Genomic DNA, 13,022 nt, shown 5'->3' on the forward strand with positions numbered 1-13,022 from the left:
TCCCAGATTGCTCTATCCAGCAAAGCTCTCATTTAGAATGGAAGGGCAGATAAAGTGTTCTTCAGATAAGGTCAAATTAAAGGAGTTCATCATCACCAAGCCCTTATTTTATGAAATGCTAAAGGGAGTTATCTAAGAAAAGAAGATAAAGAAAAGACATGTATAGTAAAAGGACAGCAAACTCACAATTATTAACAACCACACCTAAAGCAAAACCAAAAGAAACTAAGTAAACAACTAGAACAGGAACAGAACCACAGAAATGGAGGGCACATGGAGGGCTAGCAGCAGGGGGGTGGGAGGAGGAGAGAGGGGGAAAAGGTATAGAGAATAAGTAGCATAGATAGTAGGTGGAAAATAGATAGGGGGAGGGCAAGAATAGTACGGGAAATGTAGAAGCTAAAGAACTCACAAGTATGACACATGGACATGAACTAAAGGGGGGGAACGTGGGTGCGAGAGGGGTTACAGGGTGGAGGGGAGAGAAGGGGGGGAATGGGACAACTGTAATAGCATAATCAGTAACATATATTAAAAAAAACAAAGTCAAATGGTCAGAATGGGCTGCAAGTATCTATTGGCTGCCACTGACTACCTTGTGAATGTTGTCTGAACCTCAGTGCTTATGTGTATGACTTAGGCTTCGAGAACTACATAAAAATAGCTAATATTTTGTTATTTCATTTTAGAAAATTTCTACAAAACTCCTTTAACCCATCATTAATTATGTCAAGTTCTAAATATAAAAGCTGTCAACAAATCTTACTGAAGATTAGCCTATGGTTTTATTGAAAGCCAGTCAACTCAAGATAGACTGTATGTCATATATTGTGAAAGTTCCTTTCCAGCTATGACACCATTAAGACTTTTGGATCACTTGAAAAGGAAACATCCTAATAAAACAGGTAAGCATACAGAATATTTCAAAACTTTAAAACAGAATTTGAGCTGTGCAACACTGCTACTGCCTTAGTTAAAAAGAACACATGAGCAAATGACAATGGATTGATCAGGTCTTATAAAATTGCAGAAATCATTGCAAAATCTGGTAGTGCTCATACAGTTGCTGAGACTATTGTGTGAACAGAGAATGCAACTTCAATGATGCAACAAGATCCAGTAAAAGAACTGCCATTGGGCAATAATTCAATTCAAAGATGTAACAAAGAGTTGTCAGTTAACATTGAAAAGCAGTTAACTATGATATATTGAAACAAAGAAAAACTTCTATTCAGATGGATGAAACACAGTTTCTAACAGTAAAGCCCTTCTAATGGCAACTATTTGTTTTCGTTATGATGATCATAATTATAAGGGGTGTTTGTAAATTCTTCAGGAACTGACTATACTAGAGTGTCTATTTTTGCTCCTGTAAAATTTTGGTTTCCTGAAACATAAGTAACACTGGAGAATTAGGTGCCCTGTTCTTCTGACAGAGTAAAATGCACGGTTAGAAGACATAAAGATGTACAGACATGGCTTTGAGTGGGACATACTTGTCCTGAAGTTCTTGCAATAAACTGCATTGTACACCAACATCAAGTGGTTGCAAAAAGAAAAAAAAAACAAGTGAGTGCAGTTCTTTATTTCACTATTATAATTAGAACCATGAATAAATCAAAGTCACATAGCAAATATGATGACCTTTTCAGAAAACCTCACACTGACAAGGAGCAATATGTGAGGCTATGACACCATTCTTCTGCAAACAGAAGTTAGATGGCTCTCTGAAGGGAACTGTTGAACAAAATTTATAAGCATTTTTGATATGAAAATTCATTTTTCAGAAGGTAAAGGAGACAGATTTAGCAAAGGAGATCAGCACACAGAAAAAAAAACAGCTTATATACTACGATTCACACTTGTCAGACATAATGAGGTGTCATTTGAACTTCAAATAAAATTATAATAAATATATACATTTAGCAAATTTCACTGAAAAACTGAAGGAATTTTAAATCAATTTAATGAGAAAACGATTTCATGGCATGCAAGAGTTAACTAAAATTCATGGATTGCTCACTGAGAATAAGCTTAACAATTTTTCATGGTTTATGAAGTCAAACTTCTAACCAGAAAACAAACTAGAGCTGCACAGTTTAAAAAACAAAATCCGGGGGCGGGGGGGCGGAATTCCTTGTCTTGAAATCCTGCATGACTTTTTTTGTTAATAGAAGATCCCACCTGTTTAGATAGGGATTCTAATTCCCCAAAGTATTTCTGAGAGTGGCAGAGGAGTATCTCATATGCATTAACTAATTAATTCAGGTCATTCATGGCCTCTGCCCTGCTGGGGCTCTGCTGTGATTAAATGCCAGTTGGAGATCTGCTGAAATGCTGTGGCTTGCTTCTGCATGTTGATGTTCTTTATATGAGGTTCAGATCCTTGCCAAACACTAGCTACCAGTGCTCTCAACCTTTGCTGAGCATAATAGTACAGCAGCAGTGAGCTGCAAAGTGAGAACAGAAACAGCTTTCTCCCCTCTATACTGGACTGTTAGAGGGTCTCACAGAAACATTCTTAAATGCTAATGTGTTTTTTAAAAAAATCCAGGACTGCTCTCTTCAATCCCTTAGTTTATGTTGCTAAACCCAATCCATACCAGACTTTCTCCCTATAGGATGAATTGCATGAGAGTCAGCTGTCTTTTTATTGTAATTTGCCCCCACTGGGTTTGTTTTAATCTATAGGTGCTTACATATGCTTGAAATCCAGTAATTGACACTATCCCAATTATTTCCCCAAAAGGCTTTATCAGCACCTGTAGAAATCAAATCAAATAGAATAGGTGTGGGTAGAAAGGGAGTTGCCTGTCTCTGCCCATGTCTGTATTAGAGTCTTAGTTTTGGCCAAGCTAGGATGTCCTATTACATTCTTTTTAAAAAAAATGAAGTAAGATTTTGCTAGGCAACTTAAAAAATATATATGCAAACTATTAAAATGAGAATTCTGAAATTTTTATTCTAGTCTTATGTCTGTTACTAACACAGACTCTACTGCCCGTAGTGTCTGTGGCATTATGGTTGAGACAAGCCAAATTCATATGGACTACCGAGTCCTGTGGAGAAAAAGGGATGGCACAGATATTCTATCTAGGGGAGAGCACCTCAGAGCCCCCAGCCACTCTCTCAAGAGGAAAACACCCCAACCCGTCTTGACAAGCTTTTACTGGGTTCATTTTGTACAGGAATACAGGGTGTATATGTAAAGCTCATCAATCATTTTAAGGCAGTAAGGAGCAAATAATAGATAACATTCAAAGAACTATGAGGGCTTATTTAGAGTCAGGGTCAGATAGCTAAAGGAGCATAAAACTTTGGGAAAACAAACTCATTTCACACTTGGACCCTTATCATTTAAATTGAGGGTATCAGCAAAGCAGGTTTCACAGGATTTTATGCATTCTTTCTTAGGCCTGATCTCCCTGGGGAACCCACCCTTTCCAGCACAAGGCCGCACCCGCCTCCAGCATTGTTTCAGGCTTAAGTCAGGCAGGGGAAGTAAGGCAGCCAAGAGATTAGGAGACTTCTTGCAGACAGAATGGGGACTCAGGAATGTCAAAGCTGAGGGGTGAGGATTAATCACCCCATTTCTCCATAGCTCCCCAAGTCCTTCCCTGAGGGCCCCCTCATGACTGTGCCTGTCTTAGATCATCCCTCCCATGAGGAATCCTACCCATCATTGGCTAACCAGTCATGCACTGGGAGCCCGGCAGGGTGAAGTAAAGTAGACAGAGGCAGTGCTCCTGTCAGGAGATAAGCTTTGTCTCCTTAGTGGCTTATGATCCCAAGGTCCTTTACTCAGCCTTAGCCATGGGGGTTACAGTTTCTGAAATCAGGCAGGGCAGTTCTCAACCTGTTACTAGTTTTCTGCGTGAACTCATGTCATGAACCTATTTTTTAATACACTAGATTAAATATGTCACAAGGTGGCTTTGCATATCAAATGGGGTGGTAGATGTGAAAATATTAAGTGTACTGTTCAAATATGAAAGATTCTTATTTTATAATGTTTAATTAAAATTTTGGTCTTTGACTTCAATCATTCCCCTACTAAGGTATGACATTCATTCTGTTTCTCAGTCTTATTTCTTTAAAGGCTATGTGAAATCATTATTTAAGAGATTGCCATAAAATTTTATAGCTGGAAGGGACTTTAAAGATTATATAGCTCAGATCACTCAGTTTTCAGATGAGGCAATTGTATCCCAAAGAAGGGTAGGTTATCGAGATTGCAAATGGTGTAAAAGGCCAGGAACCCAAGATCCTGATCCATACATAGTATTCATTTCACCACATCATGGAAGAGTGATCTCAAGGACATTATGTCTCCCTTCTTATAGATTATTCAACATGAACAGTTGTCCACCATGCTTATTCAGTGGGCCCCCAAGTAAGCTATGTGATATTTACTCACACCATTCCTTATGTCCAGAGCTTTTACAAACCTAGAGTTCATAGAGCCCAGTTTTTAGGAGATCAACAAAATTGAATTTATTAGGTTGCTTTTCTGTGCTAGGCACTATTCAAGGCACTAAAGATATAGCTTTTAATAAGACAGACCTATTACTGCCACAACAGAGCTTATATACTACTGAAATATTAAATATAAAAGCAATATATGCATTAAAAGGAAAGTAACCTGTTCTCTCTAATAGGACATAGAGCTAATACTCTCCTTGGCAGTGTACTTCTTTAGTTGAAAGGCTCTTTTGGAACATTCCTTCTCCATATTGAGCCAATATTTAAGTTCCAATCTTGTTTGAGGTGGTTTCTGAGTTCTTAGGCCATATGAGAATATATCTATGGAAGCCCACATGCAATACGAGAAACACTTTATGTCTCATATATTTTCCTTGTTCTCAATGACACACATATTTTGCTAATACTCTGGGTTACTTTCATTCCCTAAACATGGAGCAATTCTTGGTTGAGAAGGAAGGAGCAAAGAGCCAGCTTTTACATCTGTGTTGAGCCATTTCATTTTCCTTCCACATTTTGGAGCAGAGGGAATTCATGCAGCTATTCTGTCTTCCTGAATTCTTCTCCTTTATGCCAGCTGACAATTACCTGCTGCACATATTCTTCTAGTTGATGTAGTGAGAACAGGGTGTGTAAGGCTCTGAAAAATGAAGTTGGGATCCAGGAGCCAAGGGGGCATACACAGAGCCAAGATGAGCAACCAAAGGCTAGGCTCTTGACAGCTTAGACAGTTGAAATGTAGCCTGGTGGGGATGATACTAATGAAAAGGTTAGAAATTAGAAGGTGGTCAGCCTCTTTTTAATAGTGTCATTTCTAATCATCTTTATTCAGGTATAATTCACATATAACAAAACAAACCCATTTTATGTGAATTCAATGTGTTTTGAAATATGTATATGCTTGTGTACCTACCACCACACCGATATCATAGTATTTTGAACTTCTGTTTTCCCACCACATAATCTTCTCAGCTATTCCCTTCTGCATGTCCTAGGTTATCCAAGCTCTGGGATTTGTCTTTGCTCCAGTGGAAATTATCAGTGAAGTACCAGTAGCAAGAAGACCTTGAGATAAACTCCTCCCTGAATCTAATTGCTACGGCTCTTGCTAACAGGATCTTGTAAAAGGCCTGGAGAACATCCACCCAGCAAGGATCATGGATGTTCTGCTGCATGGCCACATGAGGAGTGTAGAGGGAGCAGTCAGTTCATAGGTCCAGACACTTATCTGTTCACATACAAAAACTTTTAACAACTCGCTAAAGTATCTTTCTTTCATTGTAATCCCAAAAGAGTGGACAGGAAGTGGGGAGTGGAGGTGAGGGTCAAGACTAGAAGGTTTCAGTTGGAGTAATGATAGACAATGTCTGTAATTCCCAAGATTCACCCCAACCCTTGGCACAGGGTGCACATTTAATATCATGAGCCCTGATAATATGATAATGCTGTGAAGCTTTGGCTTGTTTGGTATTGTCATGTAATTTACACTCACACAGGAGAGTAGCTAACCTGTCTTTGCAAGTCCAGGTCTAAAATTAATCAACTTCTGTGACTGCATCTGGTTCTTCACAAGCAAGTTCTGACACACTTAACCAAAGGAGCCTTTTTTATGTTTTCCAATATAAGAGCCAAACAGCTAATGTTTCTGCATTCCCCACCAAAAAAAAAATCAAAGGGAAAACATTATCCACCCTAAATTTGGAAAATATGAGTTGCTAGTTGCTTAGTGCACAAGGAAAGAAAACCAGGCTAGGATAAATACTAAGCAATGTCAGGAGCTTCTTTTCTTTCTGCTTTAATTTTCCCATCAGTGTTTCATTTAAAAATGGTTATTTTAAAATTACTGAATAAAAAAGACACAACTTGTAGTGAAAATTAACATCTAGAGGAAAATACCTTTTAAATGCCACATTCACTGGAATTTTTAATGTTCTGGTGGGGTTTTTTCTTTTCTTTTTTGTTTTTTACTGATAGAAACCACAGTTGTTTTGGAGAGAATGACTATCTCACACACAAACAGTTTATAAAAATAAACACTTAGTTCTAAGATTTATTTTGAGATTCTCTCACCTACTCTCCATTATCTGACTGCCTGTATTACAATATGAAAAAAATATATTTTCCATGTAGCATTGAAACACATTTGAATGGAGATGCACAGAAATTCTGGAAGAGCAAGAGCTTATCTTTTAGCAGGGTTTGGCAGAACTTCAGCAGACTGTATATAGAACTTGAAGATGTTTCTGCTCTACAGATATATGAACAAATCTGAATTTTGGCCCTAAATAAAGAATAATTATATAACATTAATTCATATCATAACCATAAATGCTCAAAATCTAGCAAGAAAAGTCTTAAAACTCCTACTATAGAATTCTTAGATTCGTAGCATACTTTTCACTCCTCACTTTCATAAAAATCAAATGAAGATAAGCTGCTTTGAACTGCATTTTGAAATTGTTAGTTATTTACCATAAAGAGGATTTGTGTCCTTGCATCTGAAAAAATGGTGCATGCTATGCAAAATTAGAAACATGCAAAATTATTTGTTCTAAAGGTAGCAAGGACAAAAGAAAGACAAAATAATGTTTAACTGGTTAGGATAGCGAATATAGGTAGAAAGCAGTATTCTCTGTTTGTAATACATTTAATATTGGTAGATTTCACAAACAGATATGAAAATTGACATGGTAGGGTTTTCCCCAAGCGAACTATTATATATTATAAAAGTTTGTTTTTCTAGCTGTTGTCTCTCTGATAACCTGCCTACAGAAACACAATTTTATATATAATCAAATTGAAAAGATCTTTGTTCATAGATATTAATATTACATTAATCTTATTAAAAATTGTTTTTGGTTATACAGTCTACCTCACTGTACCTCTATTTATTATAAATATTAAAATATTAATATATATGAACCAATTAAGAGATAATCTCCAAACAACATTGTTATATGAAATAAATTCAACAAGTAGACAAAGTCAAGTGTATAATAATGTATCATTTGTACAAAACAAAAAGAACACAAAAAGATCTTTTGATTTTCTAATTGAATATGTCTGGACAGACATATAAATAATTGGTCACAATGGTTCCCTCTATAGGGAAGGAAGGGGCAAAGGAGGCCAAGAGCACTTTTCATATTTGCTCATTTGCTGTATTGAATTTATTCTAGCAAAATGCATAACACACTCATAAACACACATAGTTATATATTACACAATTTATCCTCATTCTAAAAATGGATACTCTGGGGAAGATGAACTATGTTTTTGTCCTCCCTACATACACCTTTTACAGCTTTGCGCATTTCCTGACACAGACACCACAGTTTGAGTGAGATAAAGGAGTGGCATGGTTCATAATGCTGCTTCCACTGATTCCTACTTTTGTGACTTATTTTTACCTCTTTGACCATTAACTTACTAATCCACAATATGATCGCCACAATTCTTACCTCACAGGATTGTCATAGTGCTTAAATGAAAGCATATCTAAAAATGCTTAGCATTGTGTTTAGACTGTGGCTGGTGCTCAAGAGGTTACTTGTTCCTTGTGTGCTCGGCACCATCCTAGATTCTGAGGCTGCTGAGATAAAAGTGCTTTGATCCGTAAGAAAGTCACACTCTACAGTGGCACACAAACCTACAGATTAAACAAACCTACAGATTAGAAGGATTAGTTTTCCTCTTAAAAACCATGTATCTGGTCCATGACAGAATGGACACAATATATGTTGAATTAATGAATACTACAATGATATACTCTAAGTATGCGAGCATATTGGTATGACCTGGGATGGAGAATAGAAAGTGGGCAAGGTAGATTCTTCTTATTTTTATTTATATTTTATTTTTTTAATTTAAAGTTAGTTTCTTTTTAAATATATTTATTCATATGCTATTACAGTTGTCCTATCTTCCCCCATTCACTCCCCTCCACCCTGCACACCCCCTCCCACCGACATTTCCCCCCTTAGTTCATGTCCATGTGTCATACTTACAAGTTCTTTAGCTTCTACATTTCCCATACTATTCTTGCCCTCCCCCTGTCTATTTTCCACCTACTATCTATGCTACTTATTCTCTGTACCCTTTCCCCCTCTCTCCTCCTCCCACTCCCCTGTTGCTAACCCTCCATGTCATCTCCATTTCTGTGGTTCTGTTCCTGTTCTAGTTGTTTGCTTAGTTAGTTTTTGTTTTTGTTTTAGGTGTGGTTGTTAATAATTGTGAGTTTGCTGTCATTTTACTGTACATGTTTTTTTATCTTCTTTTTCTTAGATAAATCCCTTTAACATTTCATAAAATAAGGGCTTGGTGATGATGAACTCCTTTAACTTGACCTTATCTGAGAAGCGCTTTATCTGCCCTCCCATTCTAAATGAAAGCTTTGCTGGATAGAGCAATCTGGGATGTAGGTCCTTGTCTTTCATGACTTGGAATACTCCTTTCCAGTCCCTTCTTGCCTGCAAGGTCTCTTTGGAGAAATCAGCTGACAGTCTGATGGGAACTCCTTTGTAGGTAACTGCCTCCTTTTCTCTTGCTGCTTCTAGGATTCTCTCCTTCATTTTTACCTTGGCTAATGTAATTATGATGTGCCTTGGTGTGTTCCTCCTTGGGTCCAACTTCTTTGGGATTCTCTGAGCCTCCTGGACTTCCTGGAAGTCTATTTCCTTTGCCAGGTTGGGGAAGTTCTCCTTTATTGTTTGTTCAAATAACTTTTCCACCTGTTGCTCTTCCTCTTCTCCTTCTGGTACACCTATAATTCAGATATTGGGATGTTTAAAGATGTCCTGGAGGTTCCTAAGCCTCTCCTCATTTTTTGTGAATTCTTGTTTGTTCATTCTTTTCTGATTGGGTGTTTCCTTCTTCCTTCTGGTCCACACCATTGATTTGAGTTCCAGTTTCCTTCCCATCACTATTGGTTCCCTGTACATTTTCCTTTATTTCACTTAGCGTAGCCTTCATTTGTTCATCTAATTTGTGACCAAATTCAACCAATTCTGTGAGCATCCTGATAACCAGTGTTTTGAACTGTGCATCTGATAGGTTGGCCATCTCTTCATTGCTTAGTTGTATTTTTTTTTTCTGGAGCTTTGATATGTTCTTTTGTTTGGGCCATTTTTTTTGTCTTGACACACTTGTTATGTAGTGAGGGTGGAGCCTTAGGTATTCAACTGGGCGGGGTAACCCATGTCGCTTGTTTGTGACACTATATGTGGGGAAGGGGTCTGAGAGGGAACAATGGCACTTGCTCGGCCCTCTGCCAGATTTCAGTCATTTTGCCGCTTCCCCCAAGCAAACTGGGCCCTACTGGTGCTGGTTCCTGGGTGGGTGGGTGTATGTATGTTCTAGGACCCTGTGGGTCACTCCAACAAACTCTCCTGTGAGGCTGGGAGTCTCTCCTGGCACCTCAACCCCCCACAGGTGTTTTCAATTGGTATTTTGAGGCTTTATTTCCCCGAGCTGGGACCCTGGGCTGAGCGGTCTGTCCCAATCCCCAGTTTCTCCTGGTTTATCTGCGCATGAATGTGGGACTGCCTGGCCCATCAGCTGCCTTGTGCGCTGCACCCTGTTCCACAATCTGCCGCCTCGCTGGTTCTGCCAGCCACTGCTTAAGTGCCGGGGTCTGCCTCTCCTACTGGTCTGGGTGAATGTTTCTTCTTTGACTCCTTGGTTGTCGGACTTCATACAGTTCAATTTTCTATCAGTTCTGGTTGTTTTTTATTTTTAAATTGTTGTTCTTATTTTGGTTGTGTGAGGAGGCACAGTGTATCTACCTACACCTCCATCTTGGCCGGAAGTCCAAGATTCTTAATAAACATCTGTTTTTGGTTTATGGATGTACCAACTTACATATAGGTAGAAAAAAGATGTTGAAATCCTGTAAGTGGAACAGGAAGTAGTATTACCATCAATTTTCAAAGATATGACTATTTTTTTTCCTCTCATGTCTTCCCTTTCTAGAAATGGAAATATCATGGAGCTATGGCTTTTCAGAAACTTCCAACTGACTTTAATATTGGAAAAATATCCAAATATCATTTTCCTTTCTAGTCAAAGGGATGTTTCATCAAGGTTCATTCCTACAAATTTAATTTAGGAAGATATGAAAACTTGACTTTAGAAAGGTATTCCTTTAATACTTTATAATGATTAGACTATTTCTTGGAGTAGTTTTAGACTTACAGAAAAATTAAACAGAAAGTACAGAGTTCCTAATATCCTCCCACTTCTCCCACTCTTTCCCCTATTATTGATATCTTGTATTGGTTGGGTACAACTGATGAAGCCAATATTGATAGATTATTATTTTTAAAGGTCCATGGTTTACATTAGGGTTCACAGTTTGTGTTTTAGGGTTCTATGGGTTTTGTCTAATACATTATATCATGCATCCACCATTAGAGTGACAGACAGGATAATTTCATTACCTTGAAAATCCTCTGTGCCTCACCTATGCATCTTTCTCTTCCTCCCCCTAGTCCCTGGCAACCACTGATCTTTTTATTGCCTCCATAGTTTTTCCTTTTCTGGAATGTCAAATAATTAGAATCATACAGTATGAAGCTTTTTAAAATTGGCCTTTTTTACTTAGCAACATGCATTTAAGATCTTCCTTAAATAAATGTTTAATGTCTTTTGGTGGCTTGATAGCACTGAATAGTATTCCATCGTCTGGATGTAGCACAGTGTATCAGATTACCTATTGGTGTGTCACACTTGCTTTCAAGTATTGGTGATTATGAATAAAGGTGCTATGAACATTCATGTGCAGGTTTTAGTGTGAACATAAGTTTTCAATTCGTTTGGGTAAACATCTAGAAGTATGATTGCTGGATTGTATGGTAAGACCATGTTTAGCTTCGTAAATAAACTGACAAACCGTCTTCCAGAGAAGGTGTACCAACCATTTTACATCTCTACCAGCAATAAAAAAAGTTTCCTATTGCTCCATATCTTCGTCAGAATTTGGTGTTATCAGTGTTCTGGACTTTAGCCATTTTAAGTGTGTAGTAGTATCTCATTGTTATTTAAACTTGCAATTTCCTGCTAACGTATTATATTGAGAATATATTCATATGCTTATTTGCCATCTGTATATCTTCTTAGGTGAGTTGTCTGTTCAGATCTTTTGCCCACTTTTTAATTGGTTGTCTATTTTCTTATTGTTGAGTGCTTTGTATATTTTGGATACAAGTCCTCTAAAAGATATGTATTTTACAAATATTTTTTCCAGTTTGTGGCTTTATCCCCTATTGTCCTAGTAATTCCTTTTGCAGAGAAGTTTTTAATTTAATGGAATAAAATTTAGCTGTCTTTTTGGGTCATGCTTTTGGTGTTGAAGCCAAGGTCACCTAGATTTTCTCCTGTGTTACCAACAAGAAATTTTATAGTTTTGCATTTTACATCTAGGTCCAGAATCCATTCTGAGCTAATTGTTGGGAAAGGTGTAATAAGGTCAGAGTCTAGATTCATTTTTTAATGTGAATGTCCAATTATTTCAGCATTTGGATTGCACCGAGTCTTTAGATCAACTGGGAGGGGGGAATTACATCTTAACACTTCACTTAAGTTTTCCTATCCATGTACATAAAATATCTTTTAATTTATTTAGATTTTCTCTGATTTCTTCCATGAGAGTTTTATAGTTTTCCTCTTATAGGTCTTGTACATATTTAGTTAGATTTATACCTAAGTATTTCTTTTCTTTTCTTTTCTTCTTTCTTTTCTTTCTTTCTTTCTTTCTTTCTTTCTTTCTTTCTTTCTTCTTTCTTTTCTTTCTTTCTCTTTCCTTCCTTCCTTCCTTCCCTCCTTTTTCTTTCTTTCCTAATGTAAATGATACTGTGTCCTTCCCCCCAGCTTTATTGAGATATGATTGACATATAACATCGTGTAAACTTAAGGTGTACAGTGTGATGATTTGATACACATATATAATGCTAAATGCTTACCAAAATAGGATTAGTTAACATCCTTTATCTCACATAATTACCATTTTGTTGTTATTGTTATGGTGAGAACATTAAACTTTAAAGCTCTAATCTCATAGCAACTTTCAAGTATACAATACAGAATTGTTAATTATAGTCAATGGTTATGTTTTTAATTCAAATTATAATCACTCATTTCTGTATAACAGAAGTAATTGACAATTGACTCATGTGTTAAATTTATGTCCTGCCATCTATTTTTTTAATCCTCATCCAAGAAAAATTTTTCATTGCTTTTTTAGAAAGACAGGAAGAGAGAAAGAGAGAAACATCAATTGCTTGCCTTCTCATTCATGCCCCAACTGAGCATGGAACCCATAACCTGGGTATGTGCCCTGATCAGGAATCAAACCCATGACCTTTTAGTCCATGGGATGATGCTTCAACCAACTAGGGCCTACAATCTTGCTATAATTGCTTATTCATTCCAGTTTTCCTATTTGTTTTGTTTTGTCAGTTCTTCAGAATTCTGTTACTCTTGTCCTTTCTTTTTTTGTCTCCCACTCTTTTTCTGCCTTCTTTGGTTTAAAAAGAAGCATTCCA

The sequence above is a fragment of the Phyllostomus discolor genome, chromosome 1, assembly GCF_004126475.2.
Source record: "Phyllostomus discolor isolate MPI-MPIP mPhyDis1 chromosome 1, mPhyDis1.pri.v3, whole genome shotgun sequence".
Classification (NCBI taxonomy): domain Eukaryota; kingdom Metazoa; phylum Chordata; class Mammalia; order Chiroptera; family Phyllostomidae; genus Phyllostomus; species Phyllostomus discolor.